We start from the raw sequence: 20,953 nt of genomic DNA, 5'->3' as shown, positions 1-20,953 counted from the left end.
CAAGAACAGCAGCCAGTTGGGGCTGGATCCGCCTCCACTTTGATTTTCATTTATGGTAACTTGTTAATTTGACAGAAGTTGATAGTCTCGTTACTTTATCTTATCTTGCCCTTTTTGGGCATTTGGGCTCTGAATTGGAGCAGATGGAGAGGACAAGAACTTGAAATGAAAAGTTACTACATTTGATGTTTGTGGTCGATTTTTCCTATAGTAAAATATAGGTACCTTGTAAAGGAAAGTTGAAATTTTTTCAACCCCCAGTCCTTCCCTTGCCCTCCTTTTTTCTTCTGGTACTTAGACCTCACACGTGTGTCAGGTTCTTTCTCCAGTCTAGTCACCCCTAGCTCTTTATTTGAGGAGAATTAGATGCCTGAAGTCCAGCTCCTGCTTCACTGAATTGGGAAACAATGAAGTCAGCATCTCTCATTCTCTGAACTCATATAGTTTTGAGAAACTGCCTCTTTCCCCCAAGAAAAAGCGTCTGCAGATCTCTGAGAGAAGTTGCTAAGAATTCAGCAGGGAGATGAATAGAATAATAGAGGACTTTGTCACAAAGGGCTGACACCATGTTTTAGAATTGCTGATCTTAACGCTTAGGCTAAAACCCTGGATAAAAAGAGATTCGTGCCTACTTTCTTGTGACATTCTTTTTAGAAAGACTGAAGATACTCTCATCTTTAAGAATTTAGTTTGGGAATCCTGGTGGATTGAGGGCTTGGAGGCCACACGACAAAAGCTTTTCATCTGGAGGACCAAGTCTGACCCTTCAGTAGTGGCTGCCTGGAGAGGCTGTGTTAAGAAAGATTCTGAAGCCAGAAAAGCTTCTGTCTGCTTAGCTGATGGCTGCCCTGGCTGCGTTCCTGGGGAGGAAAGGGACACCTGATGTATACTTGGCCATCTCAGGACATTAGTCTTCACACAACAGTCCTCAGTTGGCTGATGGGTGTTTTTGTGCTTAAACACTATATCCAATGCATACCTTTAATCCAGTTTGGGGTATACTGTAGTTTATGAGTTATTCAGAGGTAAAATGCTAAGTACAGGATGACAAGTTAAAGAGGTAGCTGTCCAGTCCCTAGACTTCACAGAAAGAGTGAAAGATAAATTAAATCCTAAAATAAGTATATGAATAGGGAAGAGATAGTTGGAATTAGTATTAAATATTATTTGGTTTGATATTGTGTAAGAGACCTAGATCAATGACTCCAGGTCCTAAAGTGCTGGACCTAAGGATATAAAGATTGCTGTGGTTTTGAAATGGATAATTTGCTCATTGTCTCATTTGATCTGATAGCAGGCAGTGAAGTATGTAAGTAGAGCATGCAGCACTATGCTTAGCGAATCATGACTAGAAACTGGAGATCTGTCAAATTTGTAGGGAGAAGGATGGTGTACATATGGAAGAAATAAGAGAGGCGAATTGATGGCAAAAAAAGGGAAGGACAAACAGGGTCAGATTCTAGTCTTTGCCCTTTTTGTTGAGAGTGGGTTTTTTTTCCTGAAAGAGCATCAAGGACTACAGGTAACATTTGAACTGTAATATTTAAAATTCCTTTTGCCTAATAACTTCTCTTTTTTTTTTGTCAAGCAAACAAAAGGCTACCCTAACAGTTTCGATTCCCTACGTTCCCTTGCTGGAAGCACATTAAATTGCTCATGGAGATCCCTGTCTCACAAACAGCATTTTTTTTTTTTTCTTTTTTTTGAGACAGAGTCTCACTCTGTCGCCCAGGCTAGGGTGCAGTGGGGCGATCTTGGCTCACTGCAACCTCCGCCTCCTGGGTTCAAGTGATTCACTTGCCTCACCCACCAACCCATCATTTACATTAGTTATTTATCCCAATATTATCCCTCCCCCCGCCCCCCACCCCATGACAGACCCTGGTGTGTGATGTTCCTCTCCCTGTGTTCAAGTGTTCTCATTGTTCAATTCCCATCTATGAGTGAGAACATGCAGCGTTTGGCTTTCTGTCTTTGTGATAGTTTGCTCAGAATGATGGTTTCCAGCTTCATCCATGTCCCTGCAAAGGACATGAACTCATCCATTTTATGGCTGCATAGTATTCCATGGTATATATGTGCCACATTTTCTTAATCCAGTCTATCATTGATGGGCATTTGGGTTGGTTCCAAGTCTTTGTTATTGTGAATGCTTCCACAATAAACATATGTGTGCATGTGTCTTTATAGTAACATGATTTATTATCCTTTGGGTATATACCCAGTAATGGGATTGCTGGGTCAAATGGTATTTCTAGTTCTAGATCCTTGAGGAATCGCCACACTGTCTTCCACAATGGTTGAACTAGTTTATACTCCCACCAACAGTGTAAAAGTGTTCCTATTTCTCCACATCCTCTCCAGCATCTGTTGTTTCCTGACTCTTTAACGTTTGCCATTCTAACTAGTGTGAGATGGTATCTCATTGTGGTTTTGATTTGCATTTCTCTAATGACCAGTGATGATGAGTTTTTTTTTCATATGTTTGTTGGTTGCATAAATGTCTTCTTTTGAGAAGTGTCTGTTCATATCCTTTGCCCACTTTTTGATGGGGTGGTTTGTTTTTTTCTTGTAAATTTGTTTAAGTTCTTTGTGGAGTCTGGATATTAACCCTTTGTCAGATGGGTAGATTGCAAAAATTTTCTCCCATTCTGTAGGTTGCCTGTTCACTCTGATGGAGTTTCTTTTGCTGTGCAGAAGCTCTTTAGTTTAATTAGATCCCATCTGTCTATTTTGGCTTTTGTTGCCATTGCTTTTGGTGTTTTAGTCATGAAGTCCTTGCCCATCCCTATGTCCTGAATGGTATTGCCTAGGTTTTCTTCTAGAGTTTTTATGGTTTTAGGCCTAACATTTAAGACTTTAATCCACCTTGAATTAATTTTTGTATAAGGTGTAAGGAAGGGATCCAGTTTCAGCTTTCTACATATGGCTAGCCAGTTTTCCCAGTACCATTTATTAAATAGAGAATCCTTTCCCCATTTATTGTTTTTATCGGGTTTGTCAAAGATCAGATGGTTGTAGACGTGTGGTGTTATTTCTGAGGCGTCTGTTCTGTTCCATTGATCTATATCTCTGTTTTGGTATCAGTACTGTGCTGTTTTGGTTACTGTCGCCTTTTGTCTAAGTAAGGACACTTGTTTGTGCTTTCTATAATTTGGATAGCGTGATAAGGCAGTTTTATGAAGGAATTTTGCATTTCTCACAAGACACTATATATATCTATAAGTCACAGGGTTCTCCCCACCACCGCCCACCCAACCCAGCACACAGAATTTGAAACTAAATAAGAAAGAAACTAAATAAGGTGAACCAGACTCAATTCAAGTGAATTTCAGTTCTGGGTTTCTGCTATACAGACTTTAATGGTGATTTTTAACCATTATTTATAAGTTATTGATAGTTCTGAGGTCTAGTCAAACCTTCCACAGCATTTAACCACAAGATGTATTTAAGTTAGAGGTAAAAACCAGAAATCTAACTTGAGACTGACTTTGTATAAGACTAATTGAAAGGTTGATTGTAGATGAAAAATTCATAAACATTTAGTGATAGCTGTAGATTTCATTTCAACATAAAACAATGGCAAAATTATAATTCTGTCTAATTTACATTAATTTATAAGAATGTTCTGAAAGTTGCAAACAATATCTAGAAAAAGTGATTGTCCCAAAGTTCAGATCCTTCAGTATTAGATACATTGTTTTCCTGTACTAGTGCAGAAAAAAAAACCAAAAGCCATTCATTTCCTGCTGTGACTTGTCCTTCAGAAGGTGGGATAGTTGCATGGAATGACTCATTTCCTTCACAAACTAGAAGTTGCCATTCTAACGAGAAATGGCAGTGTGGAAAGCAAATTAGTAAATATTAAAGTATCAGTCCTAGGAAATGGGAACTGTTCATTAATTTGGACAGTGCTGTGACTATGTGAGTTACTCATTTTGAAATATACATTGAATTAGATATGATTAATATTCCAGTTGTTAAAAACAGATAAAGATGTCTTAACCTGACACATTTCCTTTCCATGAGTTTTAAATAAGAACCTGAGATCATTTTATTGGGACTATTATAAAAGTAATTTGTTTACATGATGACTCTGTTCATGAACCTAATAAGCTTGCTTTCTTGGTCATTTTTTAGAGAAGGTTTTTATTTGATTGTTGAATCATAAAGAGACAGGACTCTTGCATTCCAGCTTCATCCTCTGACTTTTCCGTGATTTTTCTTTGTTCCTCAGTCTCTTCATACATAAAAGAAATACATCAGCAGTGGCTCTGAGGTGCAAAAATAAATATAGTTGTCAATATTTAAATTGTAAAACTTTAGTAGATTATTCTTATTTTAATTAAAGGAGGAAAATAGACCCAAAATGATTTTAGGAGCTGATTCGGATAAATTGGTCAGGCAGTTTAGAATTTAAATTCATGGTTCTTTTCTACTGAATTTATTGGATAATAATTTATGCATATACAGATAAATTTGGTGCACTTTAAAATGTGCTTAAAAAATCTTGTGTTAAGATCCTGTTCTTCCTGAATCAGTGGTCCACAGGCCTATTTTGGCCCACAGAAATGTTTTGTTTGCTCATAGAAAGTGTTGATTTTTCTTTTAAGTTGTCAACCTATAAAAATACAGATTTCACATAAAAAATGGATTTCCAATTACTCTTAAAGAATCAGAAGATCCAGCAATGTCAGGTCTTTATCTCTACATAGCAACTGCTGCTAGCACTGAATAACTTTCCCCTTTCAGTGGTGCATGTGCCTCAGCACCAACAGTCTCTGGGATGAGACCACAGTACTACAAATCAGCGTTTTCTCTGTTGACCTAGATGAGAACATTCTGACATTGAGAATAAACAGTTTAAGCGTCATTATTAAGTGGTATTTGAATTCAGAGATTAGGCACGTGAACAAAACCTAGGGTACTGCTACCTTGAACTTCTTTTAGTAAGAAGCAAGTTCTTCTAACTTTCCTCTACTTTCTTTTAAGTTTGTCCAAAGGTGCATTTGCAAAGGGATTACAAAGACCATGGCAGAACCAGCCCACCCCTCCCTAACACACACATCACAGGCGTATTCCACCAGCTCTCTAATTAAAGGTCTCGCACAGCTCATACAACTCCCAAAGCCAATTAAACAATGCTCACCCTTGTACCTCACAGTAGATTGGGGAGTAGCTTGGAAAACGCTGTGATTGATATGAAAAGTAGTAACGTATTTTTAAGCACTTTTAGCACTGTTGTTACTCTATGAGGCACAAGCTTTCAACACAGTGGCCTTTTATCTTCTGCGCTTTTGGAGTGTGAGAACGCCATGGAGGCTACACGCACCACAGCGTTTCTGTGGGCTGGGAATCAAGGCCCGGAGAAGGGGGTGGGCAGCTGGGGAGTGACAGTGCAGGGAGGGGGAGTTGGCAGCTGTCAAATGAATAGCATTTCCCTCTTGCATTATCCTGCTGTCCAAATGCTGCATCTATTCATATTCATGGTTTCCATCACTGTGCATAGCACCAAGGCCAGCTTCCTTTTCACATTTCATTTGCTTGTCTTTCTCGGAGTTTCGTTTTGATTTACTAAAAATCAGTGGACTGCTTCTAAACGAGGATCAGCTAGTAGAAACTGGAGCTAGTTGGTAGAGAATCTACTGGGAGGAATTTATTTACATACAAGAAGTTAAAGCCAACTATATGTGGTAAGTTAACTTTTTGTTCATCCATCGTGAATTTCATTAATTTCCTACTAATCTAGTGATTAATTCCCCATGTAGGAAGACTATATTCACATTGCTAAGAGAAAGGAATAAGTAAAACATTTTATATTTTAATTACAAAGTAATATATATTTAATTTAGAACATATAAAACTACAAAAATTTAGGAAAGTACAGAAAAGAAATTAAAATCACCTGAACCTAGACATAATTATTAATAAGCTGTGAGTTTATTTCTTTACAGTCAAATATGTATTTTTTTAGGAAATTGTGATAATTCTAGAAATTATTCTCATTGTCTGCTTATATTTGTATAATACTAAATCATAAATATTTTAATATCTTTAAATATTTTATTAAAGCTTTTCACATGTCTATATAGAATTTCATAGTATGGATACTCCATGATTTTTGGGAAGTTGGGTTTTTCTGAATTTAAATATTAAACAATGTTGTGATAAAGACATTCACAAGCTTTCACATCCAAGCTTTCTGCAAATCCATGATTTTTCCTTAGGAAAATTTCCCAGAAGTGATTTGTGAGTCAAAAGGTAGTTGGCCTTTAAAGTGACCTCACCAAGTTTGTAGGAATTGAACCTCTCTGATGTATAAGAGCCCCAAACAGGGAGCTTTTCTAAGAATATCTTTCTGGGAAGCTACTCAGTATATTCTTTGACTGCTTTTGTGTAGATATTTTTACTCTGTGAAGAAGACTAGTCACTTGCTGGAGTTTCTTGGAATATAGGAAGAGGAGAATGGAATGCTGCCAACTTTGAAAATGTTTGGGAAACGTGTGGGCCATATTAACCATCGTTTTAATTAACATTTGTTTTAGATCATGAATGGAAAACCAACTCTTCTGGAGGAAAACATAAATGTCTGCTGGGGAACATGTATTTGCTTTGGGAACCCTTGGGACCAAGAAAATAAAATGCTTAATAACAACAGCATAATGAGGCCGCAGGAGTGCTGAAAGCATTAATTAATGAACAATTTTAAAGTTCTTCAGAAGCCTAGGGAGAGTTTAGAGTGGATGGATTCTTTTACTGACAAAGACTAATATGTTGGACTGCTTAGGATGACTTGATTAAACCAGAGCTAAATTTTAAAACACACCTAATTACTGTTTCCCTGTTATAAATGGAATGCCTCATATTTATTGGAGTCCTATTATTCTATTGAGATGAACCACGGTTAACCACATCCATATTTTTTAATATTTAGGCTGTAGAACTAAACTTTTACATGTACCTGGAGAAGTTTAGAAGTTGATATTACGCTGTCCTTATATATAACATCCCAATTTGCAACAAAAGAGCCATAGGAAGGCAGGCCCTGAACTGACCAATCGAAGAACCTGAGTCTCTGATCAGAAGAATGCATGCTATGTAAATAGATCACGTGTGGGCAAGTGCTTCCTATTGTTGTCCATTGAAACTTAACATTTTCAGTGGTCCTTCTGAGTTTAACAGGTTTCTATCTCCTGGCAATAGAACCAGACTTTGCTATAATGGTTTACTTGGCAAACTTAATCTCCGCTTGTTCCTGCAGTAGGATTAAACATGTAAACACAGCATGAGTTAGTTGTAAAAATGGACACTGATGTGACAACTCAGTTGGAATACTTGCTGTATTTTGTCATACAAGTAATGAGAGTTTTTTTGCTTGTTTTTAGTGATACTGCTTAGAGAACCTTTAAACTGATTAGCATAGAGAGATAACACTTCTAGTGCCTTAGAAGAGAATCTATGCTAATTATAATAGTATGCTGCCAGCATGATTGCTTTGTAAATGATGTTGTCCTAGTGATATGCTGGGAACTGTACTTACTGTTCCTCCAGGATAGGAGATGTCCCTTGAGAGAAGGGAGTTCTGGGTCTTTCTTTTGTGTGTTACAGTAAAGGGAACTCTTGAAACTTTATATTTCTAAAGTGTCCAGGATTAATCTTTCCTGATAGTTCTCTTGCCTGGATATCAAACTCAATAAAGCACTTAATACTCTCAATACTGGTAATATATGAAGTTAGTCCAGTAATTCGGAAACAGGAAGTTTGAACCCATTTAGACTTTAATACGCTAACCAACAGTCATTTCCCTTAATTTCATTCATTACATGAATTTCATACATTCATGGATTCATTACTTCGTTCATTTATTTACACATAGCCTGAATTGAGTGTCTGAATTGAGTTCGGCAGTCCCTTGGGGCCATCAGGATGGAGCTCCCAGCCTAGTGGAACAGGCATGGGAAAACTAATACAGTGTGGCAGGAGCTATGGTGGGAATGTCCCTCAGGCATGCAGGAACAGGGACGGAGTAGCTAACCCTGCCTCACAGTCCCTCCTGACTCCCTCAGCTCCATTCATTTTATTTATTTATTTATTTATTTATTTATTTATTTATTTTGGAGACAGGGTCTCACTCTGTCACCAGGCTGGAGTGTGGTGGTACAATCATGGCTTACTGCAGCCTTGACTTCCAGGGCTCAGGTGATCCTTCTCCCTCAGTCTCCTGAATAGCTGAGACTGTAGGTGTATGCCATGTGCCCAGCTAATTTTTAAAAATCACTTGTAGAGACAAGGTCTCACCAGGTTGCCCAGGCTGGTCTCGAACTCCTGGGCTCAAGTGATCCTCCCACCTCAGCCTCCTAAAGTGCTAGAATTACACTGTGAGCCACCTTGCCTGGCCCATTTTATTTTAATATATAGCAGTTTTACCCGAGAACCTTGCCACTCTGATTGTGGCCCACAGACTAGCAGCATCAGCATCACCAGCAGTTCACTAGACATGCATCACCTGAACCAGACCTGTTGAATCATAATTTGCATTTTAACAAGATCTTCAGGATCCAAAATTTGTCACATGATCACAACTCTTATGTGGAATAGGGGGAGGGGTGTCACTATTACAAATGCATGTTTTTGGCCGGGCATGGTGGCTCACGCCTATAATCCCAGCACTTAGGGAGGCCAAGGCGGGTGGATCACAAGGTCAGGAGTTCGAGACCAGCCTGGCCAATATGGTGAAACCCCGTCTCTACTAAAAATGCAAAGATTAGCCAGGTTTGGTGGTGCGTGCCTGTAGTCCCAGCTACTCAGGAGGCTGAGGCAGAAGAATCACTTAAACCCGGGAGGCATAGGTTGCAGTGAGCCAAGATCACGCCACTGCACTCCAGTATCAGGGAATCTGCCCTGATATTCACGTAGGTTCTTTTCTGTTTTCCTTAAGCGTTGGCAAGCTTGAGAAATAAAGGGACAGAGTACAAAAGAGAGAAATTTTAAAGCTGGGCGTCCAAGGGAGACATCACAGGTCGTTAGGTTCTGTGATGCCCCACAAGCCACAAAAACCAGCAAGTTTTTATTAGGGATTTTCAAAAGGGGAGGGAGTGTGCGAATAGGTGTGGGTCACAGACATCAAGTACTTTACAAGGTAATAGAATATCACAAGGCAAGTGGAGGCAGGGCGAGATCACAGGACCACAGGATGGGGCGAAATTAAAATTGCTAATGAAGTTTTGGGCACCACTGTCATTGATAACATCTTATCAGGAGACAGGGTTTTGAGATCAACCAGTCTGATCAAAATTTATTAGGCAGGAATTTCCTCTTTCTAATAAGCCGAGGAGTGCTATGGGAGACTGGGGTCTATTTCACCCCTGCAGTCTTGACCATAAGAGACAGGTGCACCTGGGGGGGCTGTTTATAAGCCTATACCTCCAGGCACGTATTCTCTTTCCCAGGGATGTTCCATGCTGAGAAAAAGAATTCAGTGATATTTCTCCCATTTGCTTTTGAAAAAAGAGAAATATGGCTCTGTTCTGCCTGGCTCACCAGCGGTCAGAGTTTAAGGTTATCTCTCTTGTTTCCTAAACATTGCTGTTATCCTGTTCTTTTTTCAAGGTGCCCAGATTTCATATTGCTCAAACACACGTGCTGTACAATTTGTGCGTTAATGCAATTATTACAGGGTCCTGAGGCGATATACATCCTCCTCAGCTGACAGGATTAAGAGATTAAAGTAAAGACAGGCATAGGAAATCACAAGGGTATTGATTGGGGAAGTGATAGATGTCCATGAAATCTTCACAATTTGTGTTTAGAGATTGCAGTAAAGACAGGCATAAGAAATTATAAAAGTATTAATTTGGGGAACTAATAAATGTCCATGAAATCTTCACAATCCACGTTCTTCGGTCATGGCTTCAGCCGGTCCCTCCATTTGGGGTCCCTGACTTCCCGCAACACTCCAGCCTGGGTGACAGAGCAAGATGCTGTCTCAAAAAACAAAGCAAAACAAAAAAACCCAAATATATGTTCTTACATACATTGAGCAGAGTGAGCCCACTCTTGATCAATGTGTACTGGAATGATTTAGTAATAATAGCTTCCTTTATTATGTGTCTATTGCTTGCCAAGTGTGCCTGCTAAGTAGTTTAGTATATGATCTTACTCATTTCCTTCTACAGCCTGTAAGATAGGAATACTTATCCCCATTTTGCACACTAGAAAACAGACGTTCATAGAAGTTAAGGGATATGTCCAGGCCACACAGCAAATAATAGCTGCACCAGAATTTAAATGCAGGATTGCTTTGTTTCAAAGCGTTGCCCTTTCCCCTGCAGTACCCACACAGACTCCCAAATATTGGAGCCATATCCCTGAAAGCATGCTTCATACTTAGTTTCTTTTTATCTGTCAGCTTCATGACAGAAAATTAGTACATTAAACCCAAATAGCTCTAAAACTGGAGTTAATTACCTTCTGCTCCAGATGCAATTAGTAATTGCTCTAAACCTGCTAGCATGATGCCTGGCAGCTATCAGTTCCCAGATGCAGTTTTGGTAAATGGTTAAATCCTATTGGTCTGCTAATTTATGGTGTTAGATACTGGATGAATTTCATTTCTGAAAACCTTTAGGTAGACCTCACCTTGAAAGTCATTTGGGCAGCATTTGGCCGGCAGACTACCTGTTTGATACCTGGGCCTATTTCTTTGCTGTGGAATACATTTTGCTCAGGGAATCCTTGGTGAATCCATTCTTTAGTGTTTTAAAAAATCTTTATTCTTAGGGTTTATTTTTTAATCTTTTCTATTCAATTAAAGGAAAAGTGTGACATTTTATGATCATTATAACGAGTGTGAACCTTACGCGGACATATGAAGAAAAAGTTAATCTCTTCCGTAATCCCCCTTCATTTTTACCCCACAGTGGGAACCAGCATCCACAAACAGGCTCATATTTTTCCACAACTTTCTCCTTCCTCATACAAACAGGCACAAACAGCTATGTGCATATACCCTGCAATTTGCTCTTAAGATGTCATAGACATCCCTCTCTACTCTCAAATCTCATTTGCAAATTCTTTGTTCTTCACTACAAGGATTCTCAATTTGAACAGGGAAGTGAGTAAACTACTTTCCATTTAGGTATCTCGGACATAACTTTAAAAGAGATATGCCTATAAAAGTAGTGATATCAAATAAAGGTGCTTAGAACATAGGCAAATTCCTATGTTGATTTTTGTTGTTGTTGTTGTGGTTGTTGTTGTTGTTTGTTGTTGTTGTTGTTGTTGTTGTTGAGACGGAGTCTTGCTCTGTCACCCGGGCTGGAGTGCAGTGGCGCGATCTCGGCTCACTGCAAGCTCCGCCTCCCTGGTTCATGCCATTCTCCTGCCTCAGCCTCCCAAGTAGCTGGGAATACAGGTGCCTGCCACCACGCCCAGCTAATTTTTTGTATTTTTAGGAGAGACGGGGTTTCACCGTGTTAGCCAGGATGGTCTCGATCTGACCTCGTGATCTGCCCGCTTGGCCTCCCAAAGTGCTGGGATTACAGGCGTGAGCCACTGTGCCCAGCCCGCCTATATTGATTTTTAAGGAATTATCTTTCTAATTTAGAATATGGAAAAAGAATGGTTGATACAGACATATTTTTTTTTTAATCTCTAAAAATAAACAGTTTGACCATTTTTTGGACAGAAAATAGACTTATTATGGCAAATTCAATGTGGGCCCCAAAATGCTGTAGCAGTACACTGCACACTCATTTCTCCTTGTCGGTTGCTGTGCTCTCTTGCACAACTTCAAAGCCTCCTATCATCTGTGAAGAAAACTTTTTTTTCTTAGTAAATAGCATGAATACACTTCATTTTTCTATTTTTCTAACCTTCTGGCTTAGGTGGAACTGGTGCCAAATTCCTCATCATGAAGGCATCTGATTTATATTTTGACAACAGTGATAGCTTCAAATGAACAGTTGTAAATAATATGTCTTCTTCTTTTTAGTTATGGATTGCATATTAATTTTATCCAAACTACATAATTATCTCATCCTCCTGAAGAAATAATATATACAAAGGAGGATTTTTTAAAGTATGAGACACGAGGACCATTTGTTGCAATTATTATCACTATTATTTATCATCTTCCTCTGTCCTGGTATCCTTTATTTTCCGAATTAAAAAAAAATGGCTGTATGATGTGCTATCTAGGGCTTTGATAAATATTCTTTTTATTCTGGTAGGTGTCATTGTTGTTACATTTCTCTTCGAATTTGCTTTTCTGGGCTTTCCTCAGACCCTCTCTTAAGCTACCCATTGTGCCTACAGCATCGATGGCATTTATTATGTTAAAAATGATTCTAGTTTCACTTGGCTACGTTTTATTGGTGCTAAAAGCATCAAGGTCCAGTGTAAAGAGCACTGGAGTGAGAGTCAAGAAACCTAGCTGTTTTGCTATAGGACCTTACGGCAAGTCATGGAAACCATCTAGACCTCGTCTCCCACTCCTTACTCCCAGCCCCTGAGCCACTCTAGCTTCCTCCCCAAGAGACCAGTTGCTTTCACACTACACGTCTTTGCACATGCTGTTTCCACTGCTTCAAATGCCCTTTCTTGTCTCCTACCAGAAAAATTCCTATTCATCTTTAAATGGCCCACATTCAAATCTCATCTCCTATGGGAAACTCTTCTTGAGTCCGTCTCTCAAACACTATTAGTTGTTTCTTAATCTGCAAGGAATCTCATCATTCCACAAACACACATAATAATACTTTTAATATTTTATTGCAGGTGTGTAAGTGTGTGTGTCTGTGTCTAAATCTCTCTCACTAAACCATGAGTACCTTTAGGTCAAGGACTGTGTCTCATTCATCTTTGTCTCCCCAGGGTCTAGAATTTCACCTGATACATGGTAGGTCCTCTATACCTATTGGCTCACTGAAGGCATGAGCCTTAGTTTACCCATCTGTAGTAGGGGGATTGGACCATATGCTGTTAAAGTAATGCTATGGAATTCTATGTTTTTACAGAGACCTTGAACAAGAGGCCCAGCCAGGTGATGCTTTGTGTGTGCAATGCAGAGGGGCAGTGTGTTGGTGGATTGAAATTTGGCTGCATCACCATTTCACAATGGTGGGCAAAAGAAGCACATGGGCTCTTTTGAACTTTAAGTAGCTGTCCCAATAATCTTGTTTCACCACCCTAAAGAACATTTACTATATATGTGAATGAATCCATAAACAATATAAAGTCAAGTTAAATAGTTGTTTTCTTTTTTAGCTTACGTGACTGTTTTAGAGACACATTTGTATTGATAACAGAAGAAGTTAGTTTGTGCATTCTTGTATAGGTGGACATTACTTGGCATATGATAATGAGCCTTAGTGCCCTGTTGGACCAAAAAAAAAAAAAAAAAAAAAAGATTATTTCCTTATCTGGTGTGATGTTTCCCTCTAGGGGCCTGTTTCCAGCCAGGAAAATTTGTGCTTCTACTTGTAGCTCCAGTGCCCTGCAAGCTACCTCCAACCCCCATCCCACCCATATATATGGTTAGCCTTTATCTTCTGATTAGGGAAATTTGTGCCTCACCACCTCCATCACAGGCAGCATTGTATACCAGCAACACAGCCTTTCTCTCTTTCCATGGTGAGAGAAATTAGCTTAGTGAATTTTTGGAAAATTTCAAGGCAAGTGTGGATGGAGCTCAAGATGAGGGAGTTAACCCCCACCATACTTGTTTTTGATTGAAGTCTATTTTACTGCTTTTTAATAGCGAGAGCTCAGGATTAGCAGCTGCTGGGTATAAGTCTAAGGTCTGACAGAAGCCTTTGCAGAGACACCTGCTGCTTTCAGGACTGCCTGGGACTGAGGGAATCCCCCACACAAAAGGCTTCTGTTGGATTTCTATGTGTAGTTAAGAATGCTTAAATGACAAGGGAAGAAAACTACAAGTGAAAGAGAAAGATGGACCAGGAGAAGTAAATGGAAATACTGTTGACAAAAGGCTATGCCAGTGCAAAAGGTGAGTTTGAAGCACCAGAGAAAAGCTGGAAAGCAAATCCAAAATGGCTAGGAAGAAGACCAGGCAGCAGTATCCACATTTTCTAAAACTACGGTGGAAGCCATAATTATCTAAAATCCCCACTAGATATTATCACTTGAAACATCATGTCTCACTCTTTTAGTCTGTGTAAGTTACCAGTCCTTCCAGAATAAGTAGGAACAATTCTGAGCCCCTGGCATGGAATGGTATAGTCCTATGCCAGTCAATTTGTCAGCCCTGGCATGACATAAGTGAGCACAGGCAGCCTTGAAATGTGTACATTATGTAAGCTGCACTTTCTCCTTTCTGTGCTGACCACATTCCATAGTGTTCTAGATAAGCAAAGGGGCAACCTGTTTGGTTGTCAGTGCTACTCGATGGGTATGCCATGACCCCTTTAGAGATGTGACACCAGGCAGGGCGCAGTGGCTCACACCTGTAATCCCAGCACTTTGGGAGGTGGAGACGGGTGGACCACCTAAGGTCAGGAGTTCGAGACCAGCCTGGCCAACGTGGTGAAACCCTGTCTCTACTAAAAATACAAAAGTTAGCCGAGTGTGGTGGCACTTGCCTGTAATCCCAGCTACTCAGGAGGCTGAGGCAGGAGAATTGTTTGAACCTGGGAGGCAGAGGCTGCAGTAAGCCAAGATTGCACCACCGCACTCTAGCCTGGGCAACAGAGCGAGACACCATCTCAAAAATAAATAAATACATATAAAAAGAGAGATGTGATACCAATCTTGGATCTCTGTGTAAAACATTATGTTTGCAGTATACCTTGATATCCTCTGGGGTGAATGTTGTGCTGAGTTGGGTGATATGGTTGGAGTTCTGAGTCACCCTTACCCTTGCTGCTACTACAGCAGTTATCACAAGTTAGAGCTAAACGCAGGAAAAGTCTCTCTTTATTCTGCCTGATGCTGTCCCTCCTCTGCCTCCCATGGATACAACATAATAGGAAGCCAGTTAGTTGTTTGCAGACTTCCAGCTGCAGGGGAAACACAGAGAAATGTAGTAGGGCAGGTTTGAGGCTGAAACAGCAGATAAATAATCATCATGATGGTCACCTGACTCAAGGGGAGCCAGTCTGCATATTGGCAGACCTAGGGACTGGCCTGCCTTGAAAATCTCTGTCCATTCAGGGACAGATTGTCCCAATAGGTTATTTCTCTCAGAAGTTTGGTTTTGGAAGTAAAGATTATCAGACAGTCAGAAGTGAAATCTACAAGGATGCACATAAAAGACCATGAGCAAGACCAAGTTAAGAGAAGGCAGAAGCCATGATGATAGCATAGCAGAATCAATAAGCAGAGAAGAGACCATAGCATCAGGGTGAGAAAGATGTACATGAAGAATCTATGGAAATAGTTGAGTCATTTTAATGGCATACACAAAAGTGAAACATCTTCGAACTCTTGCTTCTAAGGGTTAGGTGGCCCAGCAGCTCCTAAGGAGCAGCTTAGAGTAGAAAGCTACTAGATCAGCTGGAAAGGAAATAATGAACCCAAATGTACCTATTTAGTTTATTACTCGTGGTACATCAGGCAGCATGAGCATTATGTCTGCATCATCAGTTCTCCCTGGCCCCCCGGGTCTCATGGAGGTGATGGGGATGTGGGCCTAGGTGGATACTGTGCACGTAGGGGTCTGTTTCACAGCTGAGCAACACTGAGCTTTAGAAAACCCCAATTTTATAAGGAGACATGTCTATCCTCCCCTCCAGAGACAGATGATTCCAGGGTAATAAAGTTTATTACCCTGGAATGTAAACAGATCTCTAGGCAGGGGACGTTCTCTGCCTTTACTATGCTAATCAGGAAGCAAATGTGCCTTCTGATCTGCAGAACACTATCTTTAGTTTCCTAGGCTGTTTGCTATGCAAATATCCCAGAAAATATAGTCTGGCATGACTTATAGAAACATTATGGGGAATTGCCTCCCAATGCTAAGAATTATTTATTTATTTATTTTATTTATTTATTTTTGAGACAGAATCTTGCTGTGTTGCCCAGGCTGGAGTGCAGTGGTGAGACCTTGGCTCACTGCAACCTCCCAGGTTCAAGTGATTCTCGTTCCTCAGCCTCCTGAGTAGCTGGAATTACAGACATGTGACACCACACCCAGCTAATTTTTGTATTTTTAGTAGAGATGAGGTTTCACCATGTTGGCCAGGATGGTCTTGAACCCCTGGCCTCAAGTGATCCGTCTGCCTCAGCCTCCCAAAGTGCTGGCATTACAAGCGTGAGCCACCGCGCCCAGCCCCAACACTAAGCATTCTTAAGGTGCCTTGAGTCTTTTTCCAGTTTATACACGGCCAAGTCCTATTTTAACTCCTGTTTAGATTCATATGAACCTCATATTTTCTTTATTGCCATTAAATTCTTAAAGCACCACTTCTCCCCAGAGTCACACTAGCTTGGGTGGATTTCTGCTCCTCATCTCTAGAAGACCAGAACTAACTAACATAAAGCTGGAAAATTAGATTGTAATCAGAATGTGGGCCCTTGAATGCCAGGTGAAAGTTTTATCGAACATGAAACCCTGACACTTGGATGCCACAGGACTAGCTTTAGTTAGGCTTGATCCACTTATGCGTCTGTTCATTTGGGATGTGATTACTCAAGACACAGGAAGTTATTTCTATTCATTGCCAACATAATGCTTTGAAGGGGCTTCAAATTTGAGCCAGAGGCAGAAGTGATCAATTTTCTATCCTATTAATTGTTTGGATTTCTTGTTCCAGATCTTCGTCTTAAAAGTCTTAATACATTTCATCAAATGAAACTTTAGTGCTTAGAAAAGATAGGTATTGGCTTACGGGTTTACACACAGGTCTTCTCACTTACCGATCCTCCTGCTTAGAAGTTCTTCATATTCTTTGACTTGCTTCTAATACTGCCACCCTGAATCCTTCTAGTCTCTGTGCACAAGTATCTTCATCAAAGAGGCATTCCTGGGTCCACCATCAAAACTAGCTCTTGCCCGTTGTCCTGTCTTGTGGCACCTGCTCTTTTCATTCTTGGCACACAGCACAATTTGTAATTGTACGTCATGTGTGTGTGTTTAATGGCTTCTCCCCCACCAGACTGTAAGCTCCATTAAGAGAAGAGTTATATCTTTCATTCATTACAGAAAACCCAGCCTAGTGTAACAAGTGCTCAAGAAATATTGATTGAACAAATTATAGATTTTTGACTTTCTTTGTAAAAAGTCTTAAATATTTCAGCTCAGTGAGTTTGCACTTATGTGGTTAGCAATAGTGTTGGTGAGTTTTATACATACAGGACTTAACATCATTAGATAGTGTTTTGTTTCTGCCATTTTTTTCCTATTACAAAAGGAATATAATCTCAATGCCTTTAACTCAATAAACACAGAAGAGAACAAGGGGGAAAGGATTGATAGCATGGTAATTCTGCTGTTGACATTTTGTAGAGCTGTGTTTTAAAGAAGAGTAATTTTCCATGAGGGTAGAGAGGAGAGGGAAGAGAATGTAGGATATAAAATCAGTTTGAGATGGTCCATACAAAAGTCGATATGAAAGTGGGATGTAAAGCAGGAGCCATTGGAGTGCAAAGAAAGGGACTAATATTGGAGACATTCCAGAGACAGAATCAGTGAGATTTGCCCAAGGCAATGCTGACATTTGGGGCTTTGTGATTGGGAGACAGATGTAGCTCTTAACAGAAATAGTGATGTTGGAGAGGCCTTGAGACCTAGAAAGGAAACAGGTTTTAGAGCCAGCAGAGGTGGGTTTCAGTTCTGGTTCTGCAAGCAAGTCACCTAACTTCAGTGAACCCATTTCCTTCCTATGTAAAATAAGCTCCACAGTCCCTACCTTGCCAGGTTGTTGTTGGGTAAGTTACTTAACCTTTCTCAGCTTCTTTATCTGTTAAGATAGGAATAATAACGGTACTTACCTCATGGGTTGTTGCGAGGATTAAATGAGTTAATATTGTAGAATAAGTGATATATAGAAGTATTTGCTATGATCCTTGTTGTTATTGATATGTTATCAATATATGGACTGGATGCCCTTGAGACATCCAGCTGAAACTGTCCATCTGGCCACGGAAAACACTTGTCTCGAACTTGGATCCGTGGTCTGTTTAAAAATACTGGCAAGGCCAATTTTCCAGGGTGGTTCATGTGTTGTCAGGTTTAAAGGCTGGGAGTCAAGTTTCCATTAACTGAGGTATAATGGTCACTGTACTCCATGTCCCAGAGTCCCCTTCTAAAGTGGGTACCTCAACCTGACTGTGTGGATGTAGTTTACTAGCTGGTACCCTGGTGAGCCCATGCCTGGGTTTGAGGGCCTGCAGAAAAAGCCCGAGGATGCATGGAACGATGAGTTCTCAGGGCAGGGCAGAGGAGGCCGGGTATCGGGGGGTTGATTTGTGCAAGCACCAAACCCACAGGGCAGGTGCAAGGCTCAGGAGGTGGGCAGACATGAAATGCTTGTTCCTGTGAACAAGCAAACAGAAGGGAATTATCCTGGGGCTGCTATTCATGAAGCCTTTATGGTGGCCCTTTAATATGGATAGGTTAAAGTGACTCCAAGGTTGAATGCTAACAAAATATTTTCAAATTCTTTATGCTTTTTATTTAAAGTAAAAGTAAATGTAAAATAATGCACTTCAGTTTGCTCTCTTCTTACTGCCTCCCACTCATCAGTTTTGCACAGGGAGAAATGTTCACTTGCCATAGCTTCTTACTCCCCCCTGAGTTTTTTGTTTTGTTTTTAGCATAGGTCCGCTATAACTGAAAGCAAAGAGCCCACCTTCTCAACCCCTGCCTGGCAGACAGGGGGCTGCTGTGGAAATGCTGGGAGACCTTGTTAGATCAGGGTCTTCTGTGATGGCTGTTTATTAGCTCTTCTCGCTTTTCTCTGAATTAATGGGATCCTCTGAATGGGAGCCCTTAGAAAGACTCCTGATCACTTCTATGTTCAACTCACCCTCAGCTCCAAACAACTGTGATAGGACCTGCATTTTGAGAAGAGCATATATTATGAAATGCAGGTAACAGTTCTCACTTGGGGCATCCCCGCCCCTCAAAGATGCAGGAAGAACTTGGCCTGAACCCCAATGCTTGGCATCGTAAGCTCGGTATGGGACCTCACCCTGCTCTGGCACTCCTTACTTGCTCTGTCACCTGGACTCAAAGCTTTATTTCCTACAAGAAATCCAGTGGAAAGCAGCATTTTCCAGAGATCGTAGCTGTGTTGAAGATTTCATTCATGAAGAGCGAGCAGCAGCAAATGGACCACTCAGCTGTGACCCACCCTCTGCCATGTGCCCCTGCGTCGCTTCACATCCTATTAATACCAGCTCTCTTTGCACCCTCCTGCTGTACGTGGGACCAGGTCTTTTAGGATTTCCTGAGGCCTTAGTTCCTCTTCTGCCCACGAGCATACCAAACATATCAACGTGCACCCACACCTCACATTAAATATAATCTTTGCAGCAAGCGATGAAAAGCACCTTTATAATTGGGCTTTTGAAATCATTTGACTGTAAGTATGTCATTCAATTTATGATTGGCTCTGTCTCCTCAGGAGCTATGCAGTCAAGAATTCTTAAAAAGAAAGACAGCTTAACTTACTAGTTGTTTTCATGCACAAGAAAATATTTTTAAAATATTTTGAAACATGTTAGATTTAACAATTAAAGAAGTACCATATATTGGCCGGGCGCGGTGGCTCACGCCTGTAATCCCAGCACTTTGGGAGGCCGAGGCGGGTGTCACGAGGTCAGGAGATCAAGTTCATTCTGGCTAACACAGTGAAACCCCATCTCTATTAAAAATACAAAAAATTAGCTGGGCGTGGCAGCAGGTGCCTGTAGTCCCAGCTACTCGGGAGGCTGAGGCGGGAGAATGGCGTGAATCTGGGAGGCAGAGCTTGCAGTGAGCCGAGATTGCGCCACTGCACTCCAGCCTGGGCGACAGAGCAAGACTCCGTCTCAAAAAAAAAAAAAGTACCATATATTTGTAGACATTTACTTAAACATTTGGTAATTGTCATGTTTATCTCTTTGTATTTTGGAAACAATTATCTCTTTTAAGCCCTCAAATATTTATGTGCACCTCTTAAAGATATTAAACTGTAAGCGCTGTAGCTATGTTTTCCAGTGGATAAGACGGGTTAGCAGGAGGCCTGTTCACAGGCAAGACACTCTAGGAAAAGAGTCCAGTCCTCATCCTGGCTTCATTTCTCTCCAGAAGCAGCCTTATCAGGCCAACCTATCTTCCCCATGTGCCTTCTGATGAACACAATTTTCTTTGTCTCATTACACAAATTTTTGCCGAATACAACCAAATTTAAAAATAGCCATGTGGCACATTCCTTATACAGGGATTTTGTCAGGAACCTCAAGCAACTTTTAGAGAATGCTTCACTTTTGGAAGTACAGATGGGGAGATAAAGACATCTGGGCAGGGGCACCAGCACGGGCAATGGTGTGGAGGCAGGGGCTGAGATGCAACTGAGCCAGGTCTGAAAAGCCTTGGAAGCCACACTGAACATTTCAGACCTTACCTCATAGTAAGGTCTATGGGGAAGAACTGATATTCCAGGAACTGGCTCAAAGAGTAACTTAAGGCGAATGTTGTGGATTTTTCTTTTCCTTTCTCTTCTTCCTCCTCTCCATTCTTTTAGGCACAGAGCATTCCTTTTAACATTGCTGTTTTTCTTAATAGCTAGATAAGCCCAGGTATCCAGTAAGCCCCCAAAGGAGATTGGTGTAAGCAGAACTGATGGAACAAACATCCAGACATTATTATGAGTTTTGAGTGGCCAGTGGGGCTCCATGTGCCTTATGTTTGGATTATTTAATGTTTTTCCCATCCTTTAATGTTAGGTCTCTTCAGCCAAATGATAAGGTTGAACAGGGCGGAAATTACAGGGTGGGGATCACAGTGGCA

The 20,953-nt window shown here is 40.6% G+C and overlaps 1 protein-coding gene across 13 annotated transcripts in view; it reads left to right on the top strand.

Moving 5' to 3' along the window:
• MOB3B (MOB kinase activator 3B) overlaps window positions 1–20,953 on the top strand; it is a 200,761-nt gene that overhangs the window by 25,613 nt on the left and 154,195 nt on the right. The window contains exon 1 of one of the 13 annotated variants that reach the window (XM_063637029.1): window positions 17,738–17,886. The exons of 10 other annotated variants lie outside the window; for them this stretch is intronic. The gene's annotated coding sequence lies outside the window, so the exon portion shown is untranslated. Of the gene's footprint in view, window positions 1–17,737; window positions 17,887–20,953 lie in introns of those variants that run through there. 2 more of the 13 variants (XM_063637031.1, XM_063637030.1) reach the window with 2 other exon arrangements.

This window comes from Symphalangus syndactylus, chromosome 3 (genome assembly GCF_028878055.3).
Source record: "Symphalangus syndactylus isolate Jambi chromosome 3, NHGRI_mSymSyn1-v2.1_pri, whole genome shotgun sequence".
In the NCBI taxonomy this organism is placed as follows: domain Eukaryota; kingdom Metazoa; phylum Chordata; class Mammalia; order Primates; family Hylobatidae; genus Symphalangus; species Symphalangus syndactylus.
Note: the sequence above shows the minus strand (reverse complement) of the source record. Positions and strands in the feature narration are given on the sequence as shown.